Source organism: Triticum aestivum, chromosome 2A (assembly GCF_018294505.1).
Source record: "Triticum aestivum cultivar Chinese Spring chromosome 2A, IWGSC CS RefSeq v2.1, whole genome shotgun sequence".
Taxonomy (NCBI): Eukaryota; Viridiplantae; Streptophyta; class Magnoliopsida; order Poales; family Poaceae; genus Triticum; species Triticum aestivum.
The window spans coordinates 157,025,067-157,044,552 of record NC_057797.1 but is presented as its reverse complement, the minus strand read 5'-3'; positions in this window follow the sequence as shown (position 1 = coordinate 157,044,552).

Genomic DNA, 19,486 nt, shown 5'->3' with positions numbered 1-19,486 from the left:
GCTTCCAGAAAACGATTCGAAAGAGAGAGCAGAGAGGCTGACGATGGGGTCCCACCCGTCAGGTTCAAATGTTCAAACGGGGTGGCAGAGTTCGCCGGCGCCCGAGAGCCGCGGTGGTCGCCGGCGGCGATCCACGGCGAGGCAGAGAGATCGGAGAGTACCTCCGTGCTCAGGGCACCCTTCCACGTCAGTTGATGGTGGTGGAGTCGGTCGGCGAGCACCACGTCGACAGCGAGCTTTGCTCCGGCGGACGGCGGCTCGGGTGGTCGAGGGGCTCGTCGGAGAGGGCTGCAAAGGTTAAATTGAAGAGGGGGTTGTGCTCCTGGCAGCTAGAGAGGGTAACGAACGGGGTTTGAGCGCCGGAGATGGCCTCACCAGAACGAATCGGGCTGGAGGCCGAGGCGGGGCGAGGCGGCCGGAGTTGGGGGAGGAGACCTCCTTGAGGTCCCCCTAGTGGCCTGGCGGGGTGTTGGTGAGTAGTGGAGGGGCTGCGTGCACGAGAGTGAGCTCGGGACCCCTTTATATAGGCGGTCCGAGGCGGTTGCCGTGAACGAGGATCACCAGCGAGTGATTACGATGGCGCAGTGCTCGGTCGGGGTGGTTAGGGGGTCGAGCGTCATCACGGAGGTTCAAAGGGTCCGTTTTGGTGTTAAACTGGCCGGGGTTTGGGTGTTAAGGGCGAGCTCGATGGAACGGGGATGGCGCGGGCCCGTCGGCGACGGAGAGCGCGTTCCGTGCTTGCCAGCCCCGGTGGCTGTGCTACGGGCGTGCGCTGGCATGCATGAGGCCACGCGGAGAGCCAGGGAGCGATGGGCGGCGCGGAACGGCGTTCTGCCGTGGTGTGCCTCCTGTCGGCCGCCACGGGAGGTCCCGACGCTGCAGAAGACGCCGGCAAGGGCGAGCCAGCGCGCTACCGACGCCAGGAAGGCTCCACGCACGCGTGTGAAGCTTCGGACAAGAGGAAGAGGCGGCGAGGAACGTGCCAAGGGCACTGTGGCCGCGTGACTGAAACTGACGGACGGAAGATGACACTGAAACTGAATTTTCTGAACTTTGAACAGTAACAGTGCCCACAAGGTGTTCGACCGAATGAAATTGGCCTCTAGTGATTTTTCCTTGAGCTGATTTTTGGTGGAGTGGCTTCTCCTTGCTCAAGTAGGCTGCATGATTTTTGGTGGAATTTTTGGAGCAGTGTGGATATGAATTTCACCAAATTTGGCAAATCTGGTCCAAACTTGCAGAGACTGTATTTTGAAAATTTTGAAAAGAGGAGGAGTGGATCAAGATGGTTCTGGGTTGTGGGTTCAAAGGACAATCCAGGAGAATTGGTTTGAGGTCAAAACTCAAATGAAAAAGTGTACTTGCTTTGAAAATCCCTCAGGCTCCAAATAATTTTCAGAATTGATTTGAGGGGAAAAATAATTAGAATAAAATCCAAAACCAGTTTGGATTAGTTGGGACAGAGAACTTAGGTTGATCACAAGGGGGAGGGGAGGTTTTGGAGGGGTTTTATCTCATGGGCAAAAATACAAAGCCAAGGGTGGCTTCAAAGATAAGAAAATCCCAAATTTTCATAGAGCTTCACTTAAAAATAAAACAAATTAGAACTCCCAAAAAAAATAACTTTTTAGAGGGAACTAACAGAGAAGAAGTTTGCAAAAGATCAACCACCAAAGTTTGAAAGAAATAAAATCCTTGCCAAGGCAAAAGGAGGTTTTTAAGAGGAAGGTTTTTCTGAAAAAGAAATTTTTTTAAAAAGGTCTCTCCTCAAAACCACAAAGTTTTTGATAAAAACCAAATAAAATTTTTGGAGTGTCACACGGAAGCGTTATGACAACGCGGTTGATGTAGTCGTACGTCTTCACGGCCCGACCGATCAAGCACCGAAACTACGGCACCTCCGAGTTCTGGCACACGTTTAGCTCGATGACGATCCCCGAACTCCGATCTAGCAAAGTGTCGGGGAAGAGTTCCGTTAGCACGACGGTGTGGTGACGATCTTGATGTTCAACTGTCGCAGGGCTTCGGCTAAGCACCACTACAGTATTATCGAGGACTATGGTGGAAGGGGGCATCGCACACAGTTAAGAGAACGATCTTAGAGATCAACTTGTGTGTCTATGGGGTGCCCCTTGGCCACGTATATAAAGGAGTGGAGCAGGGGGGAGAGGGTCGGCCCCTATGGCGCGCCCTGGAGGAGTCCTACTCCCACCGGGAGTAGGATTCCCCCCTTCCAAGTAGTAGGAGTAGGAGTCAAGGCAAGGGAAGGGAGAAGAGAAGGAAGGAGGGGGCGCAGCCCCTCCCCTAGTCCAATTCAGACTAGGCCTTGGGGGAGCGCCCAACCTCTCCTCTCTTTCCCCTAAAGCCCAATAAGGCCCATATACTCCCCGGCGAATTCCTGTAACTCTTCGGTACTCCAAAAAATACCCGAATCACTTGGAACCTTTCCGATGTCCGAATATAGTCGTCCAATATATCGATCTTTACGTCTCGACCATTTCAAGACTCCTCGTCATGTCCCCGATCTCATCCGGGACTCCGAACTCCTTCGGTACATGAAAACTCATAAAATCATAATATAACTGTCATCGAAACCTTAAGCGTGCGGACGCTACGGGTTCGAGAACAATGTAGACATGACCGAGACACGTCTCCGGTCAATAACCAATAGCGGAACCTGGATGCTCATATTGGCTCCCACATATTCTACGAAGATCTTTATCGGTCAGACCACATAACAACATACGTTGTTCCCTTTGTCATCGGTATGTTACTTGCCCGAGATTCGACCGTCGGTATCATAATACCTAGTTCAATCTCATTACCGGCAAGTCTCTTTACTCGTTCCGTAATACCTCATCTCGCAACTAACTCATTAGTTGCAATGCTTGCAAGGCTTAAGTGATGTGTATTACCGAGAGGGCCCAGAGATATCTCTCCGACAATCGGAGTGACAAATCCTAATCTCGAAATACGCGAACCCAATATGTACCTTTGGAGACACCTGTAGAGCTCCTTTATAATCACCCAGTTACGTTGTGACGTTTGGTAGCACACAAAGTGTTCCTCCGGTAAACAGGAGTTGCATAATCTCATAGTCATAGGAACATGTATAAGTCATGAAGAAAGCAATAGCAACATACTAAACGATCGAGTGCTAAGCTAACAGAATGGGTCAAGTCAATCACATCATTCTCCTAATGATGTGATCCCGTTAATCAAATAACAACTCATGTCTATGGTTAGGAAACATAACCATCTTTGATCAACGAGCTAGTCAAGTAGAAGCATACTAGTGACATTTTGTTTGTCTATGTATTCACACATGTATTATGTATCCGGTTAATACAATTCTAGCATGAATAATAAACATTTATCATGAAATAAGGAAATAAATAATAACTTTATTATTGCCTCTAGGGCATATTTCCTTCATTTACCTCCATCAAGAGGGCCCAAACCTGAGTAAAACATCGTGTCCCCTGCCTCCTGTTACCATCCGGCCTAGACGCACAGTTCGGGACCCCCTACCCAAGATCCGCCGGTTTTGACACCGACATTGGTGCTTTCATTGAGAGTTCCTCTATGTCGTCGCCGTTAGGCTTGATGGCTTCTACTACCATTGATAGCGATGCATTCCAGGGTGAGACTTTTCTCCCTGGACAGATCTTTGTATTCGGCAACTTTGCACTGCGGGCTAATTCGCTTGGCCATCTGGAGCAGATTGAAAGCTACGCCCCTGGCCATCAGGTCAGGTTTGGAAGTTCGAACTACACGGCCGACATCTGCGGAGACTTGATCTTCGACGGATTCGAGCCACAGCCGGGCGCGCCACACTGTCACGATGGGTATGACCTAGCTCTGCCGCCGAACAGTACCCTAGAGGCCACGCCCACATCAGCTCCGACCCTTAGCTCGGAGCCAACTGCGCCAATCGAGGACAGGTGGTTAGACACCGCCTCAGGGGCTGCAGTCTCAATGACGATTGAGCCGAACACCAGCCTAATCCTCTGCGCAGCCCGTGACCCCAAGGTGTCGGACTCTTTTTTTGACTCCGAACCGCCCGCGCCCTGGCCAATCGAATCCGATTGGGCGCCGATCATGGAATTCACCGCCGCGGATATCTTTCAGCACTCGCCCTTCAGCGACATTCTGAATTCACTAAGGTCTCTCTCTTTGTCAGGAGAGCCCTGGACGGATTATGGCCAACAGGATTGGGATGCGGACGATGAAGAAATCCGACGCCCACCCACCACCCACTTAATAGCCACTGTCGATGACTCAACTGACATGCTCGACTTCGACTCTGAATACATCGACGGTATGGACGACGATGCGGGAGGCAAAGAGGAACCACTGCCCATAGGGCGCTGGACGTCCACCTCATCATATGACGTATACATGGTGGACACACCAAAAGAAGATGACGACGAGGAACAGACGGACGCTTGTTCCCTCGAGAAGCAGTCAATGCGGCGGCGCAAGCGCCGCCCCAAATCCCTCGTCGGCAGAAATAACGATCATACAGACCCAGCGTTGGAGCATGGCGAACCATCGCCGGACCACGGCAATATGGAGAATCAAACCGGACAAACCAATTCTGTCAAAGATGATAGTCCAGACGACAAAACGCCGGACAAGCACCCGGGGCCGCAGAATGCCCGCCAAAGGCTCGTTGCCACCGCGAGGAGTCTGAAAAAGCAGAAGCAAAGGCTCAAGGCTGCGTAGGACACACTCCAAATCAGATGGAGTAAAGTACTCAACACAACAGCGAAGTACGGCGGCAATCGCCCCACCAAGAGCTACCCAAAGTGGAAGTTGCTACCTGAATTCGATGAGGAGGCCTCAGACCCCCCACAACCAAAAATTAAAACAGCCATCTGGCCAGATAGACGACCTCACGACCAACATAAAGCGGCAAGAAACGCCGCACATTAGCCAATACGCGGTCTATGCGAGTGCTCGCATCAAAAGGAGGGCGAAACCAGATCCATCTATGGACCACGCAAGCGTGCTCCAGCATACGATGCAACACAACAAACATCCGAACAACGCGGTACACCCAGATATCGGGGTGCCGCACACCCCCTATGTTTCACAGATGAGGTGCTGGACCATGAATTTCCAGAGGGATTCAAACCCGAAAACATAGAGAAATACGATGGAACAACAGACCCTGGGGTCTGGATTGAGGACTATATCCTCCATATCCACATGGCTCAAGGAGATGATCTCCACGCCATTAAGTATTTACCCCTCAAACTCAAAGGGCCAGCTCGGCACTGGCTTAAGAGCCTCCCCGAAAGATCCATTGGAAGTTGGGAAGAGCTCGAAGACGCCTTTCGAGCAAATTTTCAAGGGACTTATGTCCGACCTCCAGACGCGGATGATTTGAGTCATATAACTCAACAGCCCGGAGAGTCAGCCTGAAAGCTTTGGAACAGGTTTCTTACTAAAAAACCAAATTGTCGACTATCCGGACGCCGAAGCCTTGGCAGCGTTTAAGCATAGCGTCCGTGACGAATGGCTTGCCAGACACCTCGGCCAAGAAAAGCCGAGAACAATGGCAGCATTAACAAGCCTCATGATCCGCTTTTGCGCGGGCGAGGATAGCTGGCTAGCCAGATGCAGCACCAGCGACCCCAGTACATCCGAAGTTAGAGATGGAAATGGGAAATCATGGCGCAACAGCAATAACAAACACGGAATAAAGAAGACAGCACAAAGAGCACGGCAGTAAACACCGGATTCAAAAGCTCTCGGCCAGGTCAGCAAAAGCCGCCCTCTAAAGGCGCCAGAGATGAACTGTCCAGTCTAAACAAAATTCTAGACCAAATATGTCAGATCCATAGCACCCCTGGTAAACCCGCTAATCATACCCACAGAGAATGTTGGGTCTTCAAGCAATCCGGGAAGCTCAACGCCGTACACAAGGGGGAGGATACACCAAGCAAAGACGAGGATGAGCCTCTCAAGCAAGACACTGGGGAACAAAAGAAATTTCCACCAAAAGTCAAAACAGTAAATGTGTTACACCTGATCAAGGGAAGAAACAAAATAGCACTCCAAGAAAAATATGCCCAAGGGCCTATCACCGTGGAGTCCTGCCACTGGTCGTCTCAACCGATCACTTTCGACCATTGTGATTACTCAACACGTATCCGCCGTGCAGGATGGGCTGCCCTGGTATTAGACCCAATAATTGACGGATACCACTTCACACGAGTCCTGATAGACAGTGGCAGTAGTCTAAACCTGATATACTAGGATACAATCCGCGAAATGGGGTTAGACCCAACAAAAATTTGCCATAGCAATACTACCTTTAAAGGAGTAACGCCAGGCCCAGGGGCTCATTTCACGGGCTCCCTGCTACTAAAGGTTATATTCGGCTTCCCCGATAACTTCCGTAGCGAACATTTAACCTTCCACATCACTCTGTTCCAAAGTGGCTATCAAGCACTACTCGGACACGAAGCTTTCGCTCTCTTTAATGCAATACCACACTACGCTTCCCTCACACTCAAGATGCCCGGCCCACATGGCATCATTATAGTGAACGGAAGTATTAAGCGATCTTTGCGCGCCGAAGAGAGTGCGGCTGCCTTGGCAGCCGCACACTAAAAATGTCCTGACGAACTAAAGCATTTAACAGGTCGTCAAGACCTCGGACACAGTTAGACGAGTCCGGCACAGCTATATGTAATTCATACCGGATCAATGGTCACACCCCTATTACAAATACAAGGGGCTCAATGCGTGCAGACAAGTGGCAATTTTTACTCATCTTGAATTATATAAGGTTTCTTTAAAAACTATCTTTTTGCACGACAACTTTTTCACCTAAGTTCCTCTCTTTTACAGATGATCATCGTGCTACACCCGTCCAAGATACGGGACAACGGAGACACAGGCGCAAACGTGCAGCAGGGACCCGCTCCAAGGATTCTTTTTAGATTAAGACCCTGCGTAAACCTTTTTTACTGTCTCTTCTTGATACACATCCACCGAATTCTCAGCACAATTGGGAAGGATGCTGACGTCTTGGCATGTGGCCACGTCAGAATAATGCACATACCTAGACACAAGGGGCTTCTTACAAAGCGCACTATTTAGGCCCGGTTTATACCATAAAGACCGAATACCTTAGGGAGTGTTCGGCGTCGCGATTTTGGCCATATATGCATCAGCTCCGAATCATTTTCTTTGGTCAAATGTTGGGTTTGCCCGGCTCCTGTGTTTTTGTGCCTTATGTTCTGCTTTATCGGCTAAGGCAGCACTAGGAGAACTACTGCGATTGTGCCCTAGTTCATCCGGACAAGCACCTCAGTAGAGAAAGCCAAAAACTGACTGTCAAGATATAGCGTGAGACTGGTCAACCACTCGATGACCTATCGGAATGTTAGAATTCCTCCGCCTTAAAGAAGGGCCATTTTCTGGCCGGGCATGTACGCACCCCGAGATCAGGAGAGTGCGGAGCCACCAGGGGCTATCTAGTATAGCCCCACTGTCAAACTCCTATGGCTAAGTGAATGTGTTAAAGCATTATAGTCCAGTTGCCTCGTTTGCTGCGCTATGACCTCCTTAATAGAACCAAGACGTTGGGTTAAGTGTGAACACACGTTTTTTGCGAGCACCTCCGCATTATATACGTGGGGGTTGAAGCCGACGACTGCAATCTTTCAGGTTATATACATATATACACAAACGGCCGCACAGGACGCATCACATTACTTTCCGGCAAAAGTATAAATACAACCTTACTAATGGGAATACATGTCATTCAAACATAATATTCTTCGAGCACTGGGACTCTATCAAACGAGCATCCATCTCCGCCCGGTATGACTTGACACGGGCAAAGGCCATCCGCAAGCCTTCTATGCACGCCGACCTCTTCATCGCGTTGATGCGCGGCACCGCACCAAGGAACTGCTGCACTAAGCTGAAATAGCTGTTCGGCTTCTCCGGCCATAAATGATCTAAAACAGACCTCATGGTGAGTCCGGACAACCTATTAAGTTCGGCCCATTCGGCTAGCTGATCAGTCAAGGGAAGCAGATGCTCTGGAACGTTGAATTGCGACCAGAATAGCTTGTCCACTTCACGATCTGATTGATCTTGGAAGTATTCGACCGCATCTAGAGTGCTCGCCGCCAAGTCCATATATGCGTCTGCCGAACTCCACAGCCGATCCAGAGGGGCATACCGCGGATCTCCGAACATCCTCCGCAGCAGAAAGGGCTTCCCAGCCGCAATATCCCTGGCTTCGCGCAGCTCCTCCTTCTTATCCCTCATAGCAGAGCGACTGTCTTTGGTCGCCATAGTGGCCTTCTCAAGGTCCGCGGCCTTCACTCGGTTTTCTTCTTTAAGGAACTGGCAACGGTCGGCAGTGCCTTTTAATTCTACGGCCATCTTGGCCATCTTTTCTTTGCTTTCGCAATGGGCAGCCTTCTCGGCTCTTAACTCTTCGGCCACCTTCAAAGCAGCCGCATTACTAACCTTCGCTTGTTCCTTGGATCGGGCGAGTTCCGCCCGAAGGGTCTCCATGGTACCAGCTCCGTCTGCAGTCACAACATATTAAAGATACTGGCATCATGCTGCTCTTATTGTGTGACATTCACCAGAAAACATTACTTACCCTATGATTCGTCAAGCCGCTTGTTAACAAGCTCGATGTCTGCGTCTGCCGCATCCAGTTGCCGTTTTAATTTGGCAAGCTCACTAGTCCGGCTAGCCACCGGAGCTTCCACCACCTGCACATAAAGGCAGTCTGGTTATTGCCTGGGACTATGATCCTATGTTCGCCGCTGTTCTCGACGACAACCAGAGTCTCAGGGGCTACTATCTACACAAGGCACACCTAACATGTGCGGTACTATCACATATTATTTCACGTACCTCAAAGCCTGTTAGTAGACTCATAAAGGCTTCATGTAATTTGCTTTCGGCGGACGAAATTCTTTCCATCACCGTACCCATCAGCGTACGGTGCTCTTCTGAGATGTCCGCTCGCCCCAACAACTCCCTCAGAACGTCCGACCGCATATCAGACGGTGCCGGACTCTTTTGTTTGCTCTCTTCGGGAGCCGGATGCTGGGGACTTCGGGGATCTATGGGATTATCTTCTGTCCTCACCGGATCCGGAGAGGCCCTGCGTGAAGACACTTTAGGGTCGCCCGCTTCTTGAGCGGAGGAGTTCGGGGGAGGCGTTTCGCTCTCCATCATCTCTGGAAGAAGATCCCTCGAAGACGAGCTCAGCTGAGAAGGGCTAAGACCCAAACTGCAAGATATATGCGGCGGTTATTTTCTCAGAGGAAAGATAGTATACCTTCACTATTAAAGTATTGTTTGGATCACTTACGACTCATTGGAGGTCTGATCCCCCCGCGGACTTTGTGCGGTAAGAGCACCCCCCGAGGCAGGACCCTCCGTTGGAGACTTCTCTCGTTTGGAGGCCTCGGCTTCTGGATCCTCGGAAGCAGTCCTCTTCCTCCCCCGGTTATCCTCCTTTAAGGAGGCGTTTATTCCCTTAGTTGAAACTAGCAGCGATGGGGGCCCGCTTCCGCCCATACTATTCCCCCTGTATCTTCCTTCGAGGGCTCCAGGCAAGCTGCGAGCTCGAGCATCTTTTCCAATACCGGATTCTCCAAACCCTCAGTGAGGGGGGCCGAACATCGAATCATCTTTGCCTTTGTTAGCCAGTCCTGGTCAAAGAGCGATCTCTTAGAAATAACTTCATGATGAATAAAAGGCGGTGTGTTCGGCTAGAGGATTTCTTACTTGTTCAGCGGTGCGGTTACTGATTAGGCCCATGTCCTCAGTAGCATCCGGACACTCTATTTGAGGTCCAAAGAATGACTTGTACATCTCCTCATGCGTCAGGCCGAGGAAACTTTGAATGGCACGCGGTCCTTCTAGGTTGAACTCCCACAAGCGAAGGGGCCGGTGTTTGCAAGGCTAGACTTGACAAATTAGCATAATTTGTATTACCACTACCAAATCAAAATCTCCCTCGAAGAGATCTCGAATGCGGCTTTGCAGTATCAGCACGTCCTTGGCTGGAACCCAGCTCAGACCTCTGCTAATCCATGACATTAGTCATGATGGGGGGCCCGAGCGGAAAGCGGGGGCAGCCGCCCACTTGGCTCTTCTGGGAGCTATGACGTAAAACCACTCCCGCTGCCATAATTCGGACACCTCTGGAAAGGAACCTTTCGGCCATGGAGCTCCTGCCATCTTGCCTATTGATGCACCTCCGCACGCTGCATGTTGCCCCTCGATCATCTTAGGCTTCACTTCAAAGGTCTTGAGCCACAGGCCGAAGTGAGGGGTAATACGGAGGAAGGCCTCACACATGACAATAAATGTCGAGATGTGGAGAAAGGAGTCCGGAGCTAGATCATGGAAATCTAGCCCATAATAGAACTTCAAACCCCTGACGAAGGGATCTAGGGTGAGGCCTAGGCCTCGAAGGAAGTGGGAGACGAACACGACGTTCTCGTTAGTTTCGGGAGTAGGGACGACCTGCCCTCGAGCAGGAAGCCGATGCGAAACCTCGGTGGTCAGGTATCTGGCCTCCCTCAACTTCTTGATGTCCTTTTCCGTCATGGAGGAGGGCATCCATCGGCCTTGAAGGCTGGATCCGGACATGATTGAAGATCCGGAGCACCTAACCTGGGCTTTGGGTGTTGGAACTCGAGGCGGGGGAAGGGTTCGATTGAGCACGAGAGGAAAAAAGCGAAAACCTTGTCCCTTTATAAAGAGGGTGAATATCAAGCGACCTCTCCATAGCCGTTTAGGACTTGCCTATAATCTAGGAGTCCTAGACACGGTTGGATTACCCACGACCGCATTAATGAGAATCCCATAATTGGCGAAACACGATCTCTGCTTTGATAAGACGTGTCAAGAAACCGCCTCGCATTATGTGTGGAGCTGGTTGAAGAAAAACGGTTCGAATAATCACCGGGCCATGACATAACGTCATGCTGCCAAAACGAGTCAGCAAATTGGATTTGCGAAAATATTGTTCTCTCTACGGCGGTATGTGGGACTTATTTTGTAGGGTCGGACACTATCATCGTATTCAAATTCTTCTGTGATGTATTCGGAGAAGGAACCCGCCTTGCAATGCCGAAGACTATACTGTGCGCCGGACTCATCGTCATTGAAGCCTGGTTCAGGGGCTACTGAGGGAGTCCTGGATTAGGGGGTCTCCGGACAGCTGGACTATCTCCATTGGCCGGACTGTTAGACTATGAAGATACAAGATTGAAGACTTCGTCTCATGTCCGGATGGGACTCTACTTGGCGCGGAAGGCAAGCTAGGCAATACGGATATGGATATCTCCTCCTTTGTAACCGACCTTGTGCAACCCTAACCCTCTCTGATGTCTATATAAACCGAAGGGTTTTAGTCCGTAGGACAACAACCACAACATACAATCATACCATAGGCTAGCTTCTAGGTTTAGCCTCTCCGATCTCGTGGTAGATCTACTCTTGTACTACCCATATCATCAATATTAATCAAGCAGGACGTAGTGTTTTACCTCCATCAAGAGGGCCCAAACCTGGGTAAAACATCGTGTCCCCTGCCTCCTGTTACCATCCGGCCTAGACGCACAGTTCGGGACCCCCTACCCGAGATCCGCCGGTTTTGACACCAACAGGCGCCGATTAGGCCGCAGCTTAATTCGAGGAAACGGCGATGATGATGCTCTTCTGGTGGTGTTGGTGAAGACGGCAGTGTGGGAATGGATGTGGCACGAAAGACGAGGGGAACATCGGGGCAGCTCCTTGGAGGTGGAGGACGGGGTGGCTGAACCGGCAGGATGATGAGATCGACGACGGATCCTCATCCGGTATGGTTGATGAGTTACGTCGAGGTGTTGCTGTGGACGATGTCGTCGGGAAGAGGCTTCGGCTGGGTGGCGGACGGAGCAGGGTGTGGGGTTTCGTCGTGGGTTTTCGCGGCCTCGGTGTACGAATGGGTGGGGGGATGGGATGGCAGTGGGGAACCATGGCTTAGAGACGCGCTTGTCCGAAATGTGGGGTAAGTTACAAAAGTACCCCCACCGATTTGAGGCGGTTCTTTCGGTTCAGGGGTACCACGGGCATTTTGCGTGTCGGGATTTCATAGTAGGTGGGAGTTTTCGTGCGCGTTGTCATTTCGGAATAGCAAGGCGCTGGTTGAGATGGAGGGAGTTGTCAGAGCACAACAAGACAAAGATATATCTTAAATATTTCGGGCTAACAAGGCGCGGATTGAAATTTCCGGACAGGCATAACGTGTACTGTACCAAATCAATGCGCACTACAAATGTCATTCAAAACTTTGAATTCATGTTATGTTCAATTAAAATATTTCGCTACGTGTATAATGCATGCAACCTACTACTCGAATGAACGTTTAGTGCATTCCAAACGTATATACTACCGCTTCAATATGAACTAAATTTGAATTCGTTTCTCCATTTGGATAAGATCTACAGTAATGATTGTTGTGAAGTCAAAGCATTTGAATTCGTTTCTCTATTATAATAAGATCTACAATCATCATTATTGTCAAGTTAAACCATCATTTGTGTATTATCTTCACAGCACACCACATGATTTGTCTCGAGTTACATATGAACTATGTGTACTATATGAACTCGAACTAGATTTTTTGAATCCATTTTATTTTGATTTCAAATCACATTACATTTCTAGCTCTAGCTAGATCTTCATAATCTAAACCATGTCTCATATGTATAATGTGTTTATCACATTATGTATGGTGCCCCACCCCCTACGCCAACAAGTATTTAGATGTGAGTATCAAACACCACACATTACCACAAATTCAAATAAAATGTGAGAATGTTCGATATATAGTATTGTTTAGATTATTCAATATTTAGTTCTAAGTTGCAAACGCCACACATTATCACAAATTCAAATAAAATGTGAGATTGTTTGATGTATAGTATGGTTTAGATTGTTCGGCATTTAGCTGTGAGTTGCAAACGCCATGCATTATCACATTATGGTATAACATGTGCACAACACGTGTATCACCGCTATGTTCATTCATGCAATGTTTAAAACACTATGATCTCCTATTCAAATATATGAATCTGCTTTCATGTCAAATTATGATCTTTGTTAGTCTCTTACACCCACACAATCCTCTAACCTTTGTAGCAACCACTAACTTTCTCTCGTGCATGCACACACCCTCCTCGCCCTCCCCCTCCCTCGGCATTCTATACACCGGGCACATTCATTTTTTTCTTTAGGTCGTTCTCCAAGAGTCTCCACAACTCCTTTCCGATCGATAAACCTCTCCAGCGATGCCTGCCTACAACATACACACACACACACCTTCTCGTGTCTCTCATACGGTCAGACACATGTGTAAACTCTCGCCCCTCTTTTCATCGATCTCACAACCGCACACTCCTCCCCCTATCTAGCTACTAGTTGGTCCTCTCGCCCCACCTCCTAGATCCATTCTCTCTGTCTATCCGTCTCGCTGGGCCTTATTTACCTCTAACAAATGGACGTACACCGACCGATCTCTCGCTGTACATATAGCTAGCTAGGTCCTTATAACTCGTTTTTACCCACACATCAATCGATCTACCTAATTAGTTGTGTCCATCCTTTCCTGCGACAAACAACAATTGATCTACCGATCTAGTTAGGTTTGCTTACCAAACACACGGTTCCCCTTCATCATCCATGGATGCGTCCCGACAGATCTATGACGCACAGGCACACACAGAAACACATCCCCACTCTTATTGATAACATTGCAGTTCCACCCTCAGTTTGTCTAGTAGGCCTCTCCCACCATCTCCGAGAAGCAACTCCATCACCCATCCAGCACTCTACCCCTCTCCCTCCCTCTCCCTCCCTCTCTCTCTCTCCTCTCTCTCTCTCTCTCTCTCTCTCTCTCTGTCTCATCATATTTCCCGTCCTTCAGTTATGTATGGATGTTGACCGATCTCCCTCAAGACATAGCTGGGTCTCTCCTTCTCAACACATATACGAGTCGTTCTACCTCTATAGTTAGGCCTCTGCCTACCCCTCCCCCCACACACACCGATACATCGAGCGCTCTAGTCATGTCTCCCTGCCACACACAAACTTGACATGTGCCCACTAACGTTCCGGTAGGCCAGTCACCCTATATCTTTGACTTGCACACACACAATTTTGATGGCTCTCTTCATCGATCTCGCACCCACCAACTTGATCCTCTCTTCGACTCTATCGATAGCTATGACCCCTCCCTCTCTTCTCGTGGATTGCCCGACCCTCTATGTATGATATGGATAGGCCTCCATTTCACACACATTGCATGCAAAATTTTGTTTGAGATGTCATCGACACATATTCCCAAAAATAATTCACGAAATCAACCCCCACCCCACCCCCACCCCAAAACAAAAAACACTCACGAATGCGGTTTGTATCTCTCACACACACCCACGTAGGTGGGGGAAGTGCACGAAGAGAAGAGGTGCATGCACGACACACGTACTCCCATCTCTTTCCCAACCACACCCGCGCGGGTACATGGCGGAGCTCATTTCTGTACGAAAAAGGCAACCCACGTGGTAATTTGGCACGTGTACAGGTTGTCCACTTGGTGGAGGGAGGATCGTCTACCAGAGGTGAACAAAAAAATTGCGACTTGACGTGTTATGTTAAAAAAAGAGGCAAACCATGTGGGGCCTACCTTAGAGGCAAGGCTCTATACACTGGAGTACTTTTCATGTGTCCCATCAACTCGCAGAACAAGGAGAAGCTTGCTTAGTACGCTGTCTCCCCCGTTCCTAAATATAAGTCTTTGTAGAGATTTCACCATGAACCACATGCGGATGTATATAGATGCATTTTAAGTGTAGATTCATTGATTTTGTTCTGTATGTAGTGGAATCTCTACAAAGACTTATCTACTAGTAATAGCTAGCCCCCACTACTAGGAATTCTCTATCCTCTCCTTGAGCCACATCATCAAAATTGATGTAGCCGTTAGATGAAGTAAATCAGTCCAATAATAGCCGTCTGATCTAGATGTTGAGAGGCTCCGCACTAAGCCACATGCAAGCATGCAGAAATACCGTGGCACATGCATGTGAGTGGGTTTTAAATCACATCAACATGCCTGCATGCAAGCATGCACCGGTAGCATGCATGTAAGTGAGCTTTTAAGTCCCATTAACATGTCGAAAAGAAAAATATAATCCCATTACACAGTAGGAGTTGGCTAAACTTTTTTCCTTACGTGGGATGATCTAAATGATGATGGGAGTATATTTAGTTTGGCTACGACATTTGTCATGCAGTTAGGTGTCGCACAGTGATAGTGTGAGGTGGGCCATGTAATCAATGAGCCTCCGTGTTTTCACTGCTCTTGCACGCCTCTGCTGTAAGAATGGAGAAAATTGTGGTCTAGTAGTAGTACCTCCTTTCGCCGAAAGCGTGGGACATCCAGCAATCCTACCACCTCAGTAATAAAGACCAATGAGCCGTCAAATCACATAGACCTAGCAGTAAGTTGGACGGACAAAGCAACCATCACTCTTGCGCCAGTGAGAGGTCGCGTCCACTCTGCCCGGGCATGAATGCGGCACCGATTCTTTGGAGCGGCGCTGACCTTTCGGGCGGGAAGCGCGCGGGCGATGGAGGGGCTTTGGGTGGGCCAGGCTGGTCAGGAGCGGGTGTGGCAGCTGTCCGCATGTCCCTACCGGACACGCCCAGAAACGAGAGGATGCACCGACTCTCGCGGCCAAAATCGTACGCTACACAACATCTCTCTGTAGGAGTAGGTCGATCTGTCGCTCTCTCTAACACACACATGCTGTTAAACACACACACACGCGCGCACACGCGCGCACCTTGGTCCCGTTGCACCTTCTAACGTGACTTATTACACCTAGACGGAGGGAGTAGTAAGTATACGAGATACAGTGGCACACTGACTTAAGTCGAATACAAGTGCCCAAATTTTGTGTGCATGTTATAATAAGGATTCACTTAAAATAGTACGTGAGAGAACAGAGGGATCAATTGGACAGTGTTCCCGAGCAGTAGCGAGATGTGTGAGGTAAGAAACACCGCTGTCGCTTTTAATTTTTCTTATTAATTTGTTTGTTTCACCCTCTGACTGGTGGGACCCAACGTACTACGTGGAGAGAGGTAAGGTGACTAAGGCTGCATTATTTTTGCACCACTGTGGATAGTGTTACCACCAAAGCCACATGACACGATTATGATTGAAATCCCAATGACTCCCACACACACAAAAAAACACGGCATGCTTGTCACACGAATACAGGAATGTATAAAAGGTTATTTCCCTCTCGTTGAACAAAACGGGAGGGTTGTGTAGCTGGTTAGCCTGTTCGCTCATCAAACTTGAGGTCTCGGGTTCGATAACTACACTTGAGCATAATTTGTGCCAGGAGGATTCTTTGACTGGTCAAAATGTTTTCTAGGGTTTGCACACTTCACACTCTCTCTCCAGTATATATATACACGCTGGAGCCTCAACGCTTGTAGTTGCTCTCTTCACACTCTCTCACCCTCTCCCGCTGGAGACTCAGCGCTTGTAGTTGCTCTCTTCACACTCTCTCACCCTCTCCAGATCTAAACAAGACTTTGTTGGCCTCTCTCTCCCCTCACTTCTGCTCAAAGAGCCGGCCGGATCCGTCCGCCAGGAAGGGAAGGAGGCTTAACGTTGTCGCCGTCGGTGAGGGACTACCGGCACAGTTGTTCACTTTACACCCAGCGGCGGCGCGGGAGGGCCTCCGACCCCTTCTTCTTTGCCGCCGTCCCGTCGCCCACTGAACCACGCCCCGAGAACCTTAAGGTATAATTTACTTACTCCACATGCATTTCTCTAGCTGCATGTATACCATGAATCTAGGACGTGCTTCAGAGAGGAAAGGAGTGGGGGAAAGTAGTGGGGAAAGTTGTATATAGCATGAATCTAGGACGTGGTTCAAAGAGGAAATGAAGGGGGAAAGTTGTATAGCATGAATCTAGGACGTGGTTCAAAGAGGAAAGGAATGGGGGAAAGTAGTGGGGAAAGTTGTATCGCATAAATCTAGGACGTGGTTCAAAGAGGAAAGGAAGGGGCGAAAGTACTAGTTCAAAAAGGAAAGGAAGGGACAAGGCTGTAGAGTTTGAGTAGGACTAGATTTGCTGCGCTCACATATGGAAAGGTGTCTAAAGATAACAAAACTGGGACCAACACAAATATGCTCCTTGCTTGTTTGTTCTTTGTTGCAACAGACTGTGCATGACCATAGTAGATCGGTAGATGCACATGGTGTTGGTGCGTCCACTGTCCCGTGCAACTCATTAGCTGTTGTTAATCTAAGGTCCTGTTTGGTTAAAAACTCCCTAGTCCCTACCTGTGTGGTTCCAGGGACTAAACATGGACTAGAGGTTATTAAATGACATGCTAAAAGACCATGTTACCCCTAGTAATGAGCTAATAGAGACAAGGTGCGATGCGTGGTAGGGGCAACTGTTGGAAAAAGTCCCAAAAAGACTCCCTCGGGGACTTCTTTCTTTAGTCCCAAATGCCCACTTTTAGTCCCTAAAAGTCCCTCCTGTTTGGTTTAGATGGGACTGACACAGAGTTTTTTTAGTCCCTACACCAAAATGTCCCTGTGAACAAACACCCTCTAATAATGCCGCTAGAAAATTAATGCAATGCCACAGTTAAAAGCAAATTGCATGTTTAACAAATTTTATTGTTAATATAATCTCTATGTTAATATTAATCAATGCCACCGTTTGATAAAGGCTATTGTCTTGCTTTCTTTCTTAGATAAGGTAGATGCTTCTTTTTGTTGGCTTCTATGTCATCCACCGTTATTAACCACTAATTGTTTCCTTTGCACCTCTGTGTAAACAGGGTTATCTACTTCACCTCGTTGCCATTGTGACCTTTTGTTGCACTGCACAAAACACTTTTGTTTTAAGAGTGTTTTGTGCAGTTCAACCAAAATGTCACAGCGACAACGTTGATTGATTGCTTGATCTTAGTGGAACTGTACAAGAGGAGATCTTACTTCCTATTCGTTAAGGCGAATTTGGTTCAGATCTTCTTGTGAGTTGTTTGAGTTTCGCATCATGAGAGATCAGTACTAGCCTTCTTTCACATGATTCTGCAGTGTGCTTTCATATGTTGTGCTACTTGTACGATAATGTTGCTTGATTTTAGTGAACTGCACAAATGGAGACCAGACTTCCAATTTGTATGTGCACCGTAATATCCCATTGAGGTAAGATAAGGATATTTCACAACTGCTGGCCTGTATTTTTCCATTTTCATCAGAAAATTAAGTTTAGTACTATACTTGTGCTCCCTAATTGACATGCCAAATCTCACATTGAAGGCGAAGCTTGACTGTTATTGAACCAAGTGATGAAGGGGAAGAACAAGCGGAAGAAAAACAAAAATCAACTCTCAGTGATGTAATGAAGCACTGGAACTGTGACGACACAAGTAATGATATAGTTTTGCATCTTAATTTATTGCTATGGCTGGAACGAGCAATTGTTTTGCCACTGATTTGATACCACTCTTAATGTAATATGTAATTATCTCTACTTGTGCAAACAAGGATCTTCTTTGAAGATACCATATATTTTAGTGGAACTGCACAAGAAGATGTTGGAAACATTAAACTAATCGAGAAGTATATAGTAAGCATGGCCACCACCGTAGATAGCAACAGATGGTTCCGGAGAAGTGCTTCATCTGTATGCTCTACACAATAAGCCTCCTGACAAAGGTTGGTACTCGCCCACTGATTTCATCCATATGATTGAGCTTTGTCATCTCTATCGGTGTTGTGCTACTGTTTAGATACTGTCATGAAAAAGTGGTATTGTCCTTGAGAAGTGCTTCATCTGTGCTGTTTTAAATATTTCCTTTCCTTTTTTTCGAGCAAACAGGGATGCTAGCATTTAGTAGTCCTCTTGTCTTTGCATAACATGATCATCTTCATTTGAAGAAGAATATGGAGTACGTGAAGTGACTAGTTCCGATTATGCCAGGATGAAGAAGACCTTCTATCTTCTCATCAGAAGGAGCAGTTGAAGGATGGTTACATTACTCCCCACAAGACCAAACTAACTTCAGCTCAGAAGGACTGACAAATCTCCATTTTTTGCTATGATGCGCGAGTACAATGTTGTTCTAGGATTCTTTCTGGTGAGTTCCATTTTTCTAAAAGTGTGCTCTACATGGACCATGTATGTGCCCGTTGAAACTGTCAATTCATAGTACAGTTTGCTTTATACTAATCACTTTTTTGTATATTTGCAAACAGGGGTTCTCAGCTTGATTTCAATGGGAACTGCACAAAATGTTCATGAATACATCGAATCATTCATTTCCACCACAAGAAAGGAGGTGCTGATAAGTTCAAGGCGTTCCAACATATAAGGGCGAAATCATTCAAGCTAC